Below are 13,672 nucleotides of genomic sequence, written 5' to 3' on the forward strand. Positions count from 1 at the left end.
ACACACACACACACACACACACACACACACACACACACACACACACACGCACGCACGCACACACGTACACACGCACGCACACACACACACACACACACACACACACACACACACACACACACACACCACACGACACCACACTACACTCATCATGTTGTGCGCACGCACACGCACACACACAGACGCATACACGCAGTCTAACCGTCTCATGAAAACCACTTGTGGACATAAGACAATGGCTGAATTCACCGCATCTTTTACCTGCAACCGAGGGACTGGTTGTTGCAGCTCAATACCAAGCTCTTCGGCCTCGGTATGTATACGCGCAACGTTCTGCATCATGAAGTCAGTCTCGCTTGCCTCTTGCGAGTGCACATTCTAGCTGGCTGTAACACGTGCCTTGACACCGACGGCCAGACTACACTGATCGACACATTCAGGTCGCCTCCATCCTCCACAGTTCATGCCCATACACAAGATTTCTAGTTGGAGTGTCCAAATGTTAATAATAGTAAGACATTAATTAATATCAACGACTAAACGCGTTTGGGTTGCCATTCACATAGAAGTCCTAATTCAGCCTGTTGCAGTGGCAGCGGAGATTGGGGGCAGAAGGAGCAATTGCCACCGAACTTGACGATCAACAACGGTAAAAAATGTTTAGGAAAAATAATTGAATTTTGTACCACACTGAATATATGACAGTGTTTACCAGAAGTGTAGATACGTATGATTAAGAGCTTTCTGATGCCTAGAAGAAGTAATTTTGCCTACAGAAAACGGTGACCATGATGTCACAGACTTGTGATAAAATGGCAACGGAGAGTCATGGGAAACTTTATGTACACCGACGTTTCGTTATGCTTCGCCCCAATCTAATAGTCGCTCTGCTGCCACTGTGTTAATTAATTTGCTATTGCAAATATAGCATCAATAATCTAACAATCTTCTTAGGATTAAAGTTTTGAGGGTTAGGACTAAAGTTGTCAGGGTTAGGGATAGAGTTAAGAAGGCTAGGGTTAGAGTTGTGATATTTAGCCCTCACAACTCTAATGCTATCGCTAACAACCCTAGCCCTAAACCTCATAAATGATCACACTTCAGCCATAACCCTCACAACTTTAGCCATAAACTTCACAACACTAACCCTAATTTTTATAACTCTACAACTACCGCAGCCTAACCCTCACAACTCTAACCCTAACCCTCACAACTCTAATCCTAACCCGCGCAACTTTAATTTAAAAATAACAGTATGGTTAGACTTATAAAGATTCGGGGTAGTTGTTAAACTAAAGTTCTGAAAAGGGATCTTTCAACACTCTCGCTAATAGTCACTTACTTTAACAGTAAACGTGACGTGACGCCCACTTCCTAGAAGTTCCGGGCAACCTGGAAACATGCCTGTGTACGCCGCTGCTACTGGACATTTGGTCGTCAGTTTGAGGAAAGCAGATGGTCATGGCATTATCCTAATCGATAAGAGTGTAGACGGACGACATCACTATGATGTTCAGGGATACAGCCATCCCTCTCTCTCTCTCTCTCTCTCTCTCTCTCTCTCTCTCTCTCTCTCTCTCTCTCTCTCTCTCTCTCTCTCTCTCTCTCTCTCTCTCTCTCTCTCTCTCTCTCTCTCTCTCTCTCTCTCTCTCTCTCTCTCTCTCTCTCTCTCTCTCTCTCTCCTCTTGTTGAAAGGGTAACTGCATCGCAAAAATCAAAAATTCTTTTATGTTGAAAATTAATAGTTCTATTTCATAGATGACAGGAAAAAAAGTTTTAGATTTTTAAGTTAAGTCTTCGCTGAGATATAGCACGTCAAAGTTGCTTCCGGTTCTTCAACTTCCGCTAACGCGTTATAACGGGCGTGGTGTAGTGTGACGTCACTGAGGGGAGACTCCACGTTAGCGTGTAGTGTAAACAAAGGAATTTGTGGCGAAAGAATGGTTCGGTGTTGCGTGGCTGCAGGATGCACCAATTCGCGCAAGTCATACGCAATCGCGTTTCGATTTCCGAAGGTCATCAAGCTAAGAAAAGAGTGGGAATCGCAAAATATTAACGACAAATGCAGAGACGTTTGTGTCGTCCGGGCGACTGCTACTGAGTACGAAGCGTCTTACTGAGTGGACAGGAGTCTGCAGTAGCCACTTTTAGCCTGATTGCTTCGAGATACGTACAGCCAGGTCTATTGAAGAGCTTGGTCTGGGTTTTAGAAGAGCGAAATCGAGGCCACCATTTTCCATCTACCTGCCTCTACGCTTCAAGGTCGCAGCAATCTGGAACCTTTGCAAAAGAAAAGGAGAGCGGTAATTGAGAAGCGGGAAGGTAAGGAAGACTCTTGTGCAAGACTAAAGTACTGCAAAGAATGGTTAGGAGAGGTCAGATTCTCGATGACTCTAGATGACTCGCCTCTTGATCATCATGTGCAGTAAATGCAGTCGTATGCGTTACAGTATACTGTACAGTGAAGTCAAACCTTGTGTCAACGTGAATTCAACGTACGTACTTCAACTTATTTTATTCTCTTTCTTACGTACAGCACTAGAGTTTTGCATGAACTCACCAGTACACTGTGCCACTATTGTTGCTAGTATTCGACATTATTATCGTGTCATTATTTGAGACAACCTCAAATACGTTTTGACAGCACAGGCATTCCACACGAGTACGTATCCATCATCTCACAACGACCGCAGGTAAAACCTGTGGATGTTGTTTACTTACCCGGATGTCCATCGATTACGTTGCTAACTCCTACTTCTACTTGCAATGATGACAGGCTATCGGGTAGCCTGTCCTCTTCCGCGTCCGCTTCCAAGGCAGCAGGCGATCTCAAAGCTTCAAAGGCATGGTCACTGAACTCAAGCCTGTGTAGTCTAGTCACTACGTATACTTATTAATAGCTACCAGTAGATCTTCTTCATCCTGCGATTTATGCAATGACGGAACGTTATTATCACGTAAAAGCCCACAGAGGACTCTTCAGAAGACTAGCTGTTGCTGCCGTCGCCTCCACCCTAGCAGCGTGGCCTTGGATATGAAGATTAGTCATTTTTACAGGCCGCTGACAATACGGACGCGCACGCGTCTCCCCTCAGTGACGACACACTACACCACGCCCGTTATCGGAAGTTGAGAAACCGGAAGCAACTTTGACGTGCTATATCTCAGGGAAGACTTAACTTAGAAATCTAATACTATTTTTTCTGTCATGTATGCAACTAGAACTATCAATTTCCAACATAAAAGAATTTTTGATTTTTGCGTTGCAGTTAACCTTTAAGTTAATATATGAAGATCGGTGCCAATCGTTCTGACATCTGCTTTGGAAATAGGAAGACAAACTCCTGTCTTCTTATTAGCATCAGCAGTCTTGCTGATGCCAATATCAGCAGTCTTGCTGATGCCAATATCGCAAGAAACGAGCTGAGAAGTTGGCGAAGTACAGTGACTTGAGAGTGGAGGTAAGCCGCATGTGGGCACTGTGATGTGGCAGTGTCAGACAGTGGTTTTTAATTTTTTCTAAGGAACGTTGGGAGCGTTGGGCGTAATGCAGCACGCACATATTGCACGAAGTCTGGACATCATCACACCCTGCAGCTCAACTGTTTTGCTATTACGGTACATTAATTTTTAGCAGCTCTCACTGTTGCTGTAGTCACTTGTGAATGAGTGTGAGAAAAAGGTTTATTCCTAGTGAATTCGAACCTGTTATACTAAATTTTGTAATTGACAATCCCCCAGCACATTGTACAGCAGAGAGAGTAACCGAAACCATGGCGTTCAGATTCATACGTCTGGGACCGTATAGTTGCGCTAAATGGAATAGAACTGTGTTGGTCACTTGTCAACAGTTCTTTGAAGAGACAGCTGTCATCGCCTTGTTAGTCTGAACTATTTGAACGTCCCATTAGCTAATGTACGAAGCGAGCATGGTTACTCCATGGTTACGCTCCTAGCTCAGTCTCGTGCAACTTAACTTAACCTTCCCTGTGCAAATAGCATCAAGATTGTAGAAAAATTATTACTGTCCCTAGTGGAGTACTCTCAACACTTGAGTGCCAACTAGTAGTAAGAAATTAGTACAGACATGTTTTTTAAGTTGGGTAATATTTTCTTAGGTTAAAACCAATACCAAATAGTATTGTTAAAGTTAATAAAAAAAATTAATATAGCTGTTGTGCTGTCAATAATCACTGTGGTAATTTCTCACTGTTTGTGGAAAACAGATCATTTCACATGCGACGTACTGACATTAATGACCTAATTAGTAAACGTTGCCATTAATTAATTAAAGCAAAATGTAAGATACACAAATACACGTAACGGTTCAGTTAATGGAACATGTCGGATAATCAGCTGACATATTTTGCTTATACCTACACTAATTAAACCATGAGAATGTGATTGTACTTCAGGGCAAACTGTCTGCCAGTTTCCTTTCAAGTTCACCTAATTCTCCAATAAATTCCATTGCTTCCAACAATCTAATGAGCGTAGCATCTTTCCCATCTCTCTTAATCCAGAGATCTATCATTGTATAGACTGTTTCACTTGGAATGTCAGTCTTGTGAGTTGTTGACAAGTCATCGGCAGTGACACCCAACATCTAATGGTGTCTGAGCAGACAAACGAGAAACGTGAAAAGCAACATCACGAGGGATATCGCACGAACCACTTATGAAACCATGAAGTCTACCTTGCACAGCAGCATTTCTTCTGTTTGAATTCATAAAAGTAACATTACCACAGTCATAGCTTAACCGTTTGACGTATATGTACTCACAGTTTGTCAGCAAATTCAGACGACTGCGCCCTAACGCTGTCTCGCCTACTCACTGCTACAAGTAGAAACACACAGTGCAAATTAAATGTCTATGCGTAAAAACTAGATTTTCTTTCAACGAATATGATGCAATAAAAATTAAAAATAAATTTAAGCATTAGCTAAAGTAGAATAGCACAATCAGGCCGTAACCTAACTTAGCACAGTCAAAATAGATGTCATCATATTTTATCTCACACTCACACACTTAAGTGCAAGTGCGCATGGGAACACACAGTAGATCAGAAACACCTTAATTAATGATTTGCTAATTTTTATTATATATATATATAGTCCGCGTCATTAAATTATAAGGACACTGCCTCATAACCCAGTACTAACGTACGCGTTCATCATCTTCTAGCTAATAATAAAAGTAAAGAATCTTTACGAGGTAAATGCAGATCCTACTAGCAGTGCAGAGCTAATGTTTATTATTGCTTAAAATTTAAAACCCCGTAAACCACACGGTGCTAGACGAAATTATCACGTGACTTCTCACGCTATTGTCGTTTGCACTTCTAGACGTGACACAACATTTTAACTGTTTAATGATATTTGGTTTGTCCACCTCTAACTGATTTAATTGAAATTACGCGACGCGCAGCTCTGTTGACTAAAGTCTGCACATGTTCTGCTAGAATTGCCTGCCAGCTAGGCCTCCTGGACGGAACGCCAGAGTTCTTCTTCGTTCTGGGGATGCCTTCTGTTTGTTGAAACTTTCAATTTATGCAACAAGTTTTCGATTGAGTTGGCGTGTCGAGACTGCGGAAGCCAGTCAAGTAAGGTGACGTCGTTGTCACGCAACCATTGCCGGGTGAATCGAGCGATATGGATGGCCACATTGTCGTGCTTGAAAAAAATTTCTTTCTTATTAACCGTTGATCGTCAGGAAGCGTGTAGTCCTCGAGAACTCTTTGGTAAGCAAGAGTCTACGCGGCCTTCAAGTCTTATTAGAGATCCGACACCATATATGACATGCTACTCCACACCATAACACTTAGTAAATGTTTTACTGTCAATCACAGCATTGCGGCAAATCCTTTTCTTTCTTACGGCGCCAGACGTGCAACGCTCCGTCGTTTCCAATGCTACTTCATTGCTAAAAAGGACAGATCTCCACGCCTCCATCTCCCGGTCACGATACGTTGCCGCCCATTCTCGTCTGAGCCGGCGATGGTCGTCCGTCAGCAGAGGTCTCTTACGTGGCCTCCGAGAATGCATCTCACTTTCATGCAGTCGTCTTCTAACTGTACTGCAGGAAATAGCAACGTCAGCTTGTTGATGCAGCTGAAAGAATAGCTGTCTCGAGGTCTTTCTCTTGTTCTCAATGGCAAGGCGAACATCCTGTCATGACGTGCCGGTGCTTTTCTTTCTCTACCAAGACATGTTGCATAGTCGCTGCTACCGTTTGACAACCTCTGCAGGCATTGATGAACTGCTGTATTTGATCTTCACACTTGTACTACAATCTGGCGAGTGATATGGCCTACAGAATGCAGCGCTTCGATCTTTCCTCTGGTAATAGACCTGAGCTGTTTTCCTCTTGACATATTCTTAGCTAATTAGTAGTACTAAGAGACGTACAAGCTCCTGGACATACCTGGTAGTTCTTCTGATAGAAAGACACTAGGGCAGCTTGCTGCGGAAAAGCTGTTTGTTTTGCCACTTCCTACGCCCGGCGTTAATTTGCAGGGATCTACGTAATAGTTTCATTTGTCTCAATTCAAAATGGTCAGATTCTTCGTTGCTTCTGTAACTGGTGTACAGGCTGCTTCTGTAACTGGTGTACGGAATCTGCTTCTGGGTTGCCAGGCGTACTCATTGCTTCTTTCTGCTTTAACTGATATTTTATATTTTGCACCAGAAGGTCAATATGTTTATCACGAAATTAACACATGACATTGTATAGTATCTGTGATATAGAAGTTGAAAGGCAGAGATTCCCAGTTACTGCAGAGCAACTGCAAGCTGCAGAAGGATTTATTGAAGACAAACCTGTTGCCGTTCCACAGGAATTTATTGATTTGACTGCACAAGTTATGAGAGAGAAAATATGGCAACTCCCTCCACTGCAGTAAAAGCCAGAGAACTGTATTTGCACTTGTTGCAAGAACTTGAATTATAGATTTAATGAATGACCATGTAGAGACTAACAAGGCAATGGAAATAAATGCAATGCTGTTTTCAAATATGGAAGTTAAAGTTGAGGATTGTACCAGTAATATGTTGCAATTCATATTTGTCTCTCTCCTTGTCAAAGTTAACTCAAACAGAAACTTTTAACTCAAACAAAAACTCACACAGAAACGTTTTGACTTAAACATGCAGAAACTCAAACTGAACAGTAAAAGCAACTGGGCAAAGCTATAACAGAAGTATACTAGATTATGGACTTACTCTATTGACATGCAGTCACACGTGTTCTTTCTTGCCACAGCCGTGCAGCATCGTCAAAACAGAAGCCATTTTAGACCGTTTGTATGACTCATAATTGACGCACTCACGCGCAATCATTTTCATGTCATTCGAAATATATTTGAAAGCATCTGGACATTGCTGTCCATACAGCCTTCCGAAAACTTCTTGCTCCGTTGTGACATTGAAACACGCATGAGCTCCTGTTCACGACAATACAATGTTATCTAATGGCAACTTTGGACACCTGTCAGGAAATAAGCCAACCAGAGTATAGTTCAATTGTAATGAGGCCCAGGGCCCACACATCCGAGAGTGGACCACACTGTCCGTTCAATGTTTTAGGGGCAAGATAGTACACTGTCCTTGCTCTTGGCATGGTACTCATGAGAGTTGCTCCTCTCTTGATATGGCTAAACCCAAATCACAGATGTATGTGTGCAGTGTGCCTCTACCCGTTGCAACAACACAAGGGCTGTGTAACTATCCATATGTAATTTTAGTTCAGTAGCTAGACTTTACCAATATATTTGAAGGCTTCAGATCCCGATGAACAATAGGTGGTGTCTTGCCATGCAAATATGCCAGTCCAAATGACAACTGCTCTAGGATAAGAAATTTGTTACTTACGGTCAAATGAGTTTTCTATAAGCAACATATTTAACAAAATCAAACTTACTGAATGAATACTAACAATGTGCAGCAACCTTCTTGAAGAGCAAGCCTTGCAGAATTTGCCCTTGAACAAAATTTTTCACTATTTTAACTTCAATATTGTTCATGGCATACCCCATAAACAAAATGATGTTCTCGTGCCTCAATTTCCTGCAACAGTTGCATTGAGCAAGAAAGACAAACCAGAACACATCTAATGTGGTGAAAGTATACCTAAGGCACTTAACTTCATTTAACACTATCGCTTTTGTTACGCCACTGGCACCATATCGAATAGTTTTCACGGCCACTGGTGTTCCATGTAGGAGTGCCTGATTAACTTTGCCAAATGATCAATGGCCGATCTCTCGTCCAATTGTAAGATCTTCCACACTGATCTTCCAGTCGTCATCATCATCCACTTCTGCATTTTCTATATGGATGAGTACAACAAAATGTTTGATTAAAAGGTTAACTCAGTATGTATCTACAGTCATTAATTAATTAATTAAGTTAATGTACTTCTGCTAGTCTTTGCTGCTGCTGCTGCTGCTGGCATTGGTGGTGGCGATGATGATGATGGTGATGATGGTGGTGATGATGACAACCTAAATGATGTCTTGTTTTTCTCTACATGAAATAGTACAATCATACCATGTCGTAATTGATGTGCAGTGCCACTTATCTGTAAAACACACTGTATACCTGTTTCCACTCTGACCACAGAACTGATTTCTTCATCTTCGTAGACCTGAAGTAATTGTAACTGGTGAGTACAAGGTTACTAACAGCCATGTTTGCTTGATAAAACCTTGACAATATAAAATCTGCACCTCGAAGGTGCAAGACCACGCATTCGAAAATAGGATTCAATGGTCCAAGAGACACCTCCTACTTTTCCGTCTATCCTGTCGCCCTTGCTATTCCCAAGATAGAACTTTCCTTTTGTGACGGAAACAATGTTTGCTGGCAATGTTGTAGCAGTTGCTCGGCTGTGGACGTCTTTGCAACTGACAGACAAACACCTGTTGGAAGGCTTCTGCTGTTGACTGTCCTCCTCAGTTTACTGGAATAGATGAGTGCACCAACAGTTATCTAAACAACAAATAAAACATACAGCAACAGCATTAGTTTCTCTCAGTCAACTGTCAGTAAGATTGGTCAAAACCCAACACCAACTCAAATGATTCTAGATTATAAAATCTAGATACAGTAAAACCTGTACTAAGCGACCACCTGTGGGACCCAGGGATATTGGTCGCTTAGGACAGGTGGCCGCTTAGTGGAGGAAGCACGCACCTATAGCCCTGCATGCCAGACCACCACGACAGGGAACTTACAGAGTGCTAAACGTCTCGTTTCTTGTTTGTGCAATGTGCATACTGTATTTCGTCCATGTGGTTACAGACTGTTCTAATCAAAGCTAGCTACTGTGACAGGGAAAAGAAACTGGATAGAGTTTGCTGCTGCCTGGCTTCCAAACTCATCTTCTGCACCACACTTTCCAGCTTTGCAACTAAATCCAGCATTTTCTGATCATTTTTGATGAGTGAAAACTGGAATAGGTCGTCCACGAGCTCTACGGCTTGTTTGTAAGTTTGAACTCGAATTTGAGGTGGATCATAATCATCATCATCTTCAGTGTCACTTGTGTCAATGCCATGTTGTCCAGCGTCAACGACATCCTCTCTGTCTCGATCCTCACATCGCCTCTTTGCTTGATGTAGAGGTCTTTTTCCGACTCGTCTCTGAATACAAGTGTACCGCACGTGTGTCGGCAACACCTCTGAGAGGTGACACTTGTGTTGGAATGTGTAATCAAGACCAAAAAGGTGTACACGTGTACATTGTGGTCGCTTAGAAGAGGTGTTAATTGCTGTAGGGCCTTTGGATTAGCGGTCGTTGGTCGCGTTGGGCAGGTGGTCGCTTAGTACAGTAGTTATTGTATGGGACAACGCTCCGTGCCAGGCAGATGGGGTCGCTAAAGCCAGGTGGTCGCTGAGAGAAGGTGGTTGCTGGTACAGGTTTCACTGTATATCATAATAAATATTGTATTTATAATCATTCAAAGTGTGTACACATTTTATGAGACAACCATCTGTACTAGATAATGTAATAATTTGACTAAACTATCAGAAAAATTGACGTTGCATGTGTATGCTGTGTTCTTAGCAACTTTGAACATTAGAGATTGACATGATTAGTAAGCACCACAATGGCCACACGGAGACAACATTTATCCGAAAACTAATTGAACTTCCATGATTTGAGATATCAAGCAGAAAAGAAACATACATACAATTGCAAAACAACACACATATGCTAATGCAAACACAAGTAACTGTTGTCTGATCGCGACCACTACCTACAGTTTGCCAAGTCTGCAGATGTCGAGTAAAAATTGAAGCAACTGAAACTTACAGAATGGTTAAAACCTATTATTTCTTAACTCAGTCCTAAAAGTAATCATCTATACTAATGAACACACACGTAGTGTGATTCTTTCTGTGATTTGAAATCAGCCTCATTGTGCTGAAAATTGAGTATTAAAATTATATGAAGCATGTCAAAGTAATCACACAGTTTACCACACACTTTATACCAATTTCCTTTGTGATGCAAACCTACCTGCACTACAGAGGGCAAAGATCTCTTTTTCGAGCCAACAGCTTGCTTTCCCTTGCCTATCTCAAGAGTCTTGCATTTGTCTACCAAAGTAGACAGATCTTTTGCAACAAGTACAGTACAGGTAATTTAGTAGCAACACACCAGGCAATTTTAGCTACAAACCTGCAGCTGTTGACTGTTGAGATTGATAAATAGCTCCTATATAGAGATGAATTATTAAATATGAACACACACTTTGAATATTGTAGCTAAAATAATATTCTAAACCCTAGACCTCCACGTGCTGTGCCTCCAAATGTTTCCTCTGACACTTCTAGGGCTTCCTGACAACTAAGGTGTCTTCTTTCTACAAGGCTTGCCAGATAAGCCACCTTTCTCCTCTTGGCATTCTGCTCTATCACCTCTATAACACAAAATACCGCCAAAAATCTATGTCAAAGCGCCAGATATCAAAAAGTCTTTATTTCTTCCGGCCTGATGGCCCTCAAACATCGTCGTTTTCTCACACCCAGGAGCGTAGGACACCTGAAAACAGGTAGAGCTAGCTAGTAGGCTAGAACATAGGCTACAACTTTATAACGCAACTACTTACAAAAAGCAACCGGTTTACAAGCAATTGTGGAACGTGGAACATGGAAAGTGTGCTTCACGTTTCACGTTCCACGTTCCATACTTGAGGGTGACGTCAAAAGAAATGTAGCGCACGCTAATATTTTGATGACGTTTAATGACGTAACTGACGTCACAAGCAATTTTGGAACGTGGAAGCGCGAACCGGCCACCGTACGAACTGGCCACTGAAGGCCACCGTACATTCCCATCTCAGACCCTTCTCACATAAAACGTCATGATCTATTCGTGGACAATGACGCCACTTCGGCAATGAAGGCGCACCTTCCGTTACGGACGCACGCACGCACAAACACTCGGCTTGGTGAACTGGCCTAGAACCTATGACTGCAGCGGGTGCAGCTTGCACTCTACTCTAGACCAGAGGATGACATACAGTGGCGAGCACACGTCGCATCCGCATACTCGGCTAATTGAACAAACAAACTCCGCCAAAGTCTGGATTCTGGCCGTCGAAGGTAGTTCGGGTAAAGTCCGACCTGACCGTTCGTCTCCGACGACCGATCTCAACCCTTTCGCCGCGTCTCGCGACGATCCGAGAGCGGCGTCGTGTCGATCGGCGCGTTGCCAGATGGCCGTCTAGCCATCCATCCAGACAGACGTCGCCGGGAGCGTGGGTTGTAGTATTATTGTTTAGAACAACATCACGAAAAGCACTTTTTCCTCTAACAACACGACGGTCTGTAGGCCCTGCTGAGGCAGACTTTTGCTGTACGCTTCCCGCTTTTTAAGGTGATGCCTTTTTCGTCTCAGCCATTTCCAGCCTAGTGGCTGGCGAACGCATGTCACATCCGCATACTAGGCTAATTGAACAAACAAACTCCGGCGCATCTTATTTCAGACCTCGTCGGGGGCAGTTCGGGCGAAATCCGGCTCGACCGTTCGTCTCCGACGGCCGATCTCGACCCTTCAGCCGCATTTCGCGACTCGACCGTTCGTCTCCGACGTCCGGTTTCGACCCTTCCGCTGCGTTTCGCGACGGTCCCAGACCGGCGTCGTGACGATCGGCGCGTTACAGACATCCAGACAGACGGAAGCGTGGGTTGACGTATTATAATATAGACAGGATATTGCATGATCTTCACGGTAAAGGCGTAATTTCACCGTATCTAAGTTTACCGTATCTCAACAGACATGAGGTGGAGCTTGGTCTAACAAACGGTGTTACGTTCCGTTCTTTCGTGAGCCATAAGAACAAACTGCTAGCCTGGTAGCAAGCAGTTCTACCGTTCGAGTTTAGTGTTTCTTTGTGATCACCATGCAGAGAGTAGGTTATTTTGTGTTTCTCGTATCATTGGTGGTGACCGTTACCGCAGTGTCAGATTCTGTTGAGGTATAGTAATTAAAAATGTTATTTTAATATCTATAAATTATTGAAATAGCTTATTATATATAGCATAGCTATTAAGTTAAAAATGCGCCAGAATGAGTCTAGTGTCTTGACAGTTACTTGTCTTTCTGTAGGAAAGCGAAGGTTGCAAGAATGGTTGCTGTTCCGGTAAGATTACTGCAATTTTCCGTGACTACAAAAATGCTGTGTTTGAGAAGTGATATCTATACAGTAACAGTATCCGGTATCCAAGGTGCTCCGGGAGCTCCGGGTACGTTTGGTCGTCCGGAACCAAAAGGAAACACAGGTAGGAGTTTAAACTTTATTAATCATCTGTAACAGTCTCATTTCTTGTCGAGCTCGTTGCCATCGCAACGTTATCATCACAACGTTATTCATGATTATGTACGTTGACAATTTACAGTATTGATGCGTCAACTCTCATCAATCTAACGTTACCAAGAAACCGTTGCAAAGTAGATTTAGTGACTTTAGTGTTCATAACATTTTTTCTTGCATTTTACCTACAACAAAAATAGACAACTGACTACATGACCTCAGACTTAAAATAGTTATGTTTTACGTTACTGTCTAGGTGAAAAAGGGGTTGCAGGAAAAGTTGGTCCCAAAGGTTTTGCAGGTGAGCATGGGATTAGAGGTCGAATAGGACCGAGTGGCCCGCCGGCAATTTTCCGTTTAGAAGATTGTTTTAGGATAAAAGAAGGTAAACTTTTGAAATGCGTTAAAAATGAGAAAATTTGCATTGTGTGCAAATTTTGAGGCGGACTGGTGTATTACACAAAAGGAGAAATAGAAAATTGTACAGGCTACAAATTGTTATATCTGATGTTTCTGTCAACCGGTCAAGCAAGTGTGAAGCTTCATAGATCATGTTTACAAATAGCAAAAAAGTACAAATCATCTTCTTACAATGGACAGTATTGGATTAAGCCATCTTCTAGTGATCTACCATTCCGGGTTAGAAATAATTTAATAATTTAAATTAATTGTTTTACGTTTATGTTAAATTGTCTTTAACTATCAGACATTCTGTGATGCGAGTGAAGGCTGGACTTTAATCATGAAGATAGATGGGAGTCAGCAAACATTTAGCTACGACAACGCAATATGGTCAAACAAGCAAACATTTCAATCAAATAATTTGGATTTGGATAACAAAGAAACTAAAC

General features: G+C 42.4%; 2 long non-coding RNA genes across 3 annotated transcripts; both read right to left on the reverse strand.

Annotated features, from left to right (window-relative positions):
- Positions 1-4,289: 4,289 nt before the first annotated feature.
- On the reverse strand, positions 4,290-7,789 carry LOC134196339 (uncharacterized). 2 transcript variants are annotated; one of them, XR_009972509.1, is made up of 6 exons: positions 7,763-7,789; positions 7,508-7,653; positions 7,223-7,443; positions 4,784-4,838; positions 4,697-4,716; positions 4,290-4,616 (listed from the first exon to the last, which is right to left on the reverse strand). It is a non-coding gene; the product is annotated as an uncharacterized LOC134196339 (long non-coding RNA). The 2 variants fall into 2 exon arrangements; XR_009972510.1 differs by having other exon boundaries at positions 4,290-4,716.
- LOC134196348 (uncharacterized) lies at positions 7,779-8,198 on the reverse strand. The gene is made up of 3 exons (XR_009972513.1): positions 8,129-8,198; positions 7,948-8,065; positions 7,779-7,885 (listed from the first exon to the last, which is right to left on the reverse strand). It is a non-coding gene; the product is annotated as an uncharacterized LOC134196348 (long non-coding RNA).
- Between the last annotated feature and the right edge of the window lie 5,474 nt (positions 8,199-13,672).

Source organism: Corticium candelabrum, chromosome 1 (genome assembly GCF_963422355.1).
Source record: "Corticium candelabrum chromosome 1, ooCorCand1.1, whole genome shotgun sequence".
NCBI lineage: Eukaryota > Metazoa > Porifera > Homoscleromorpha > Homosclerophorida > Plakinidae > Corticium > Corticium candelabrum.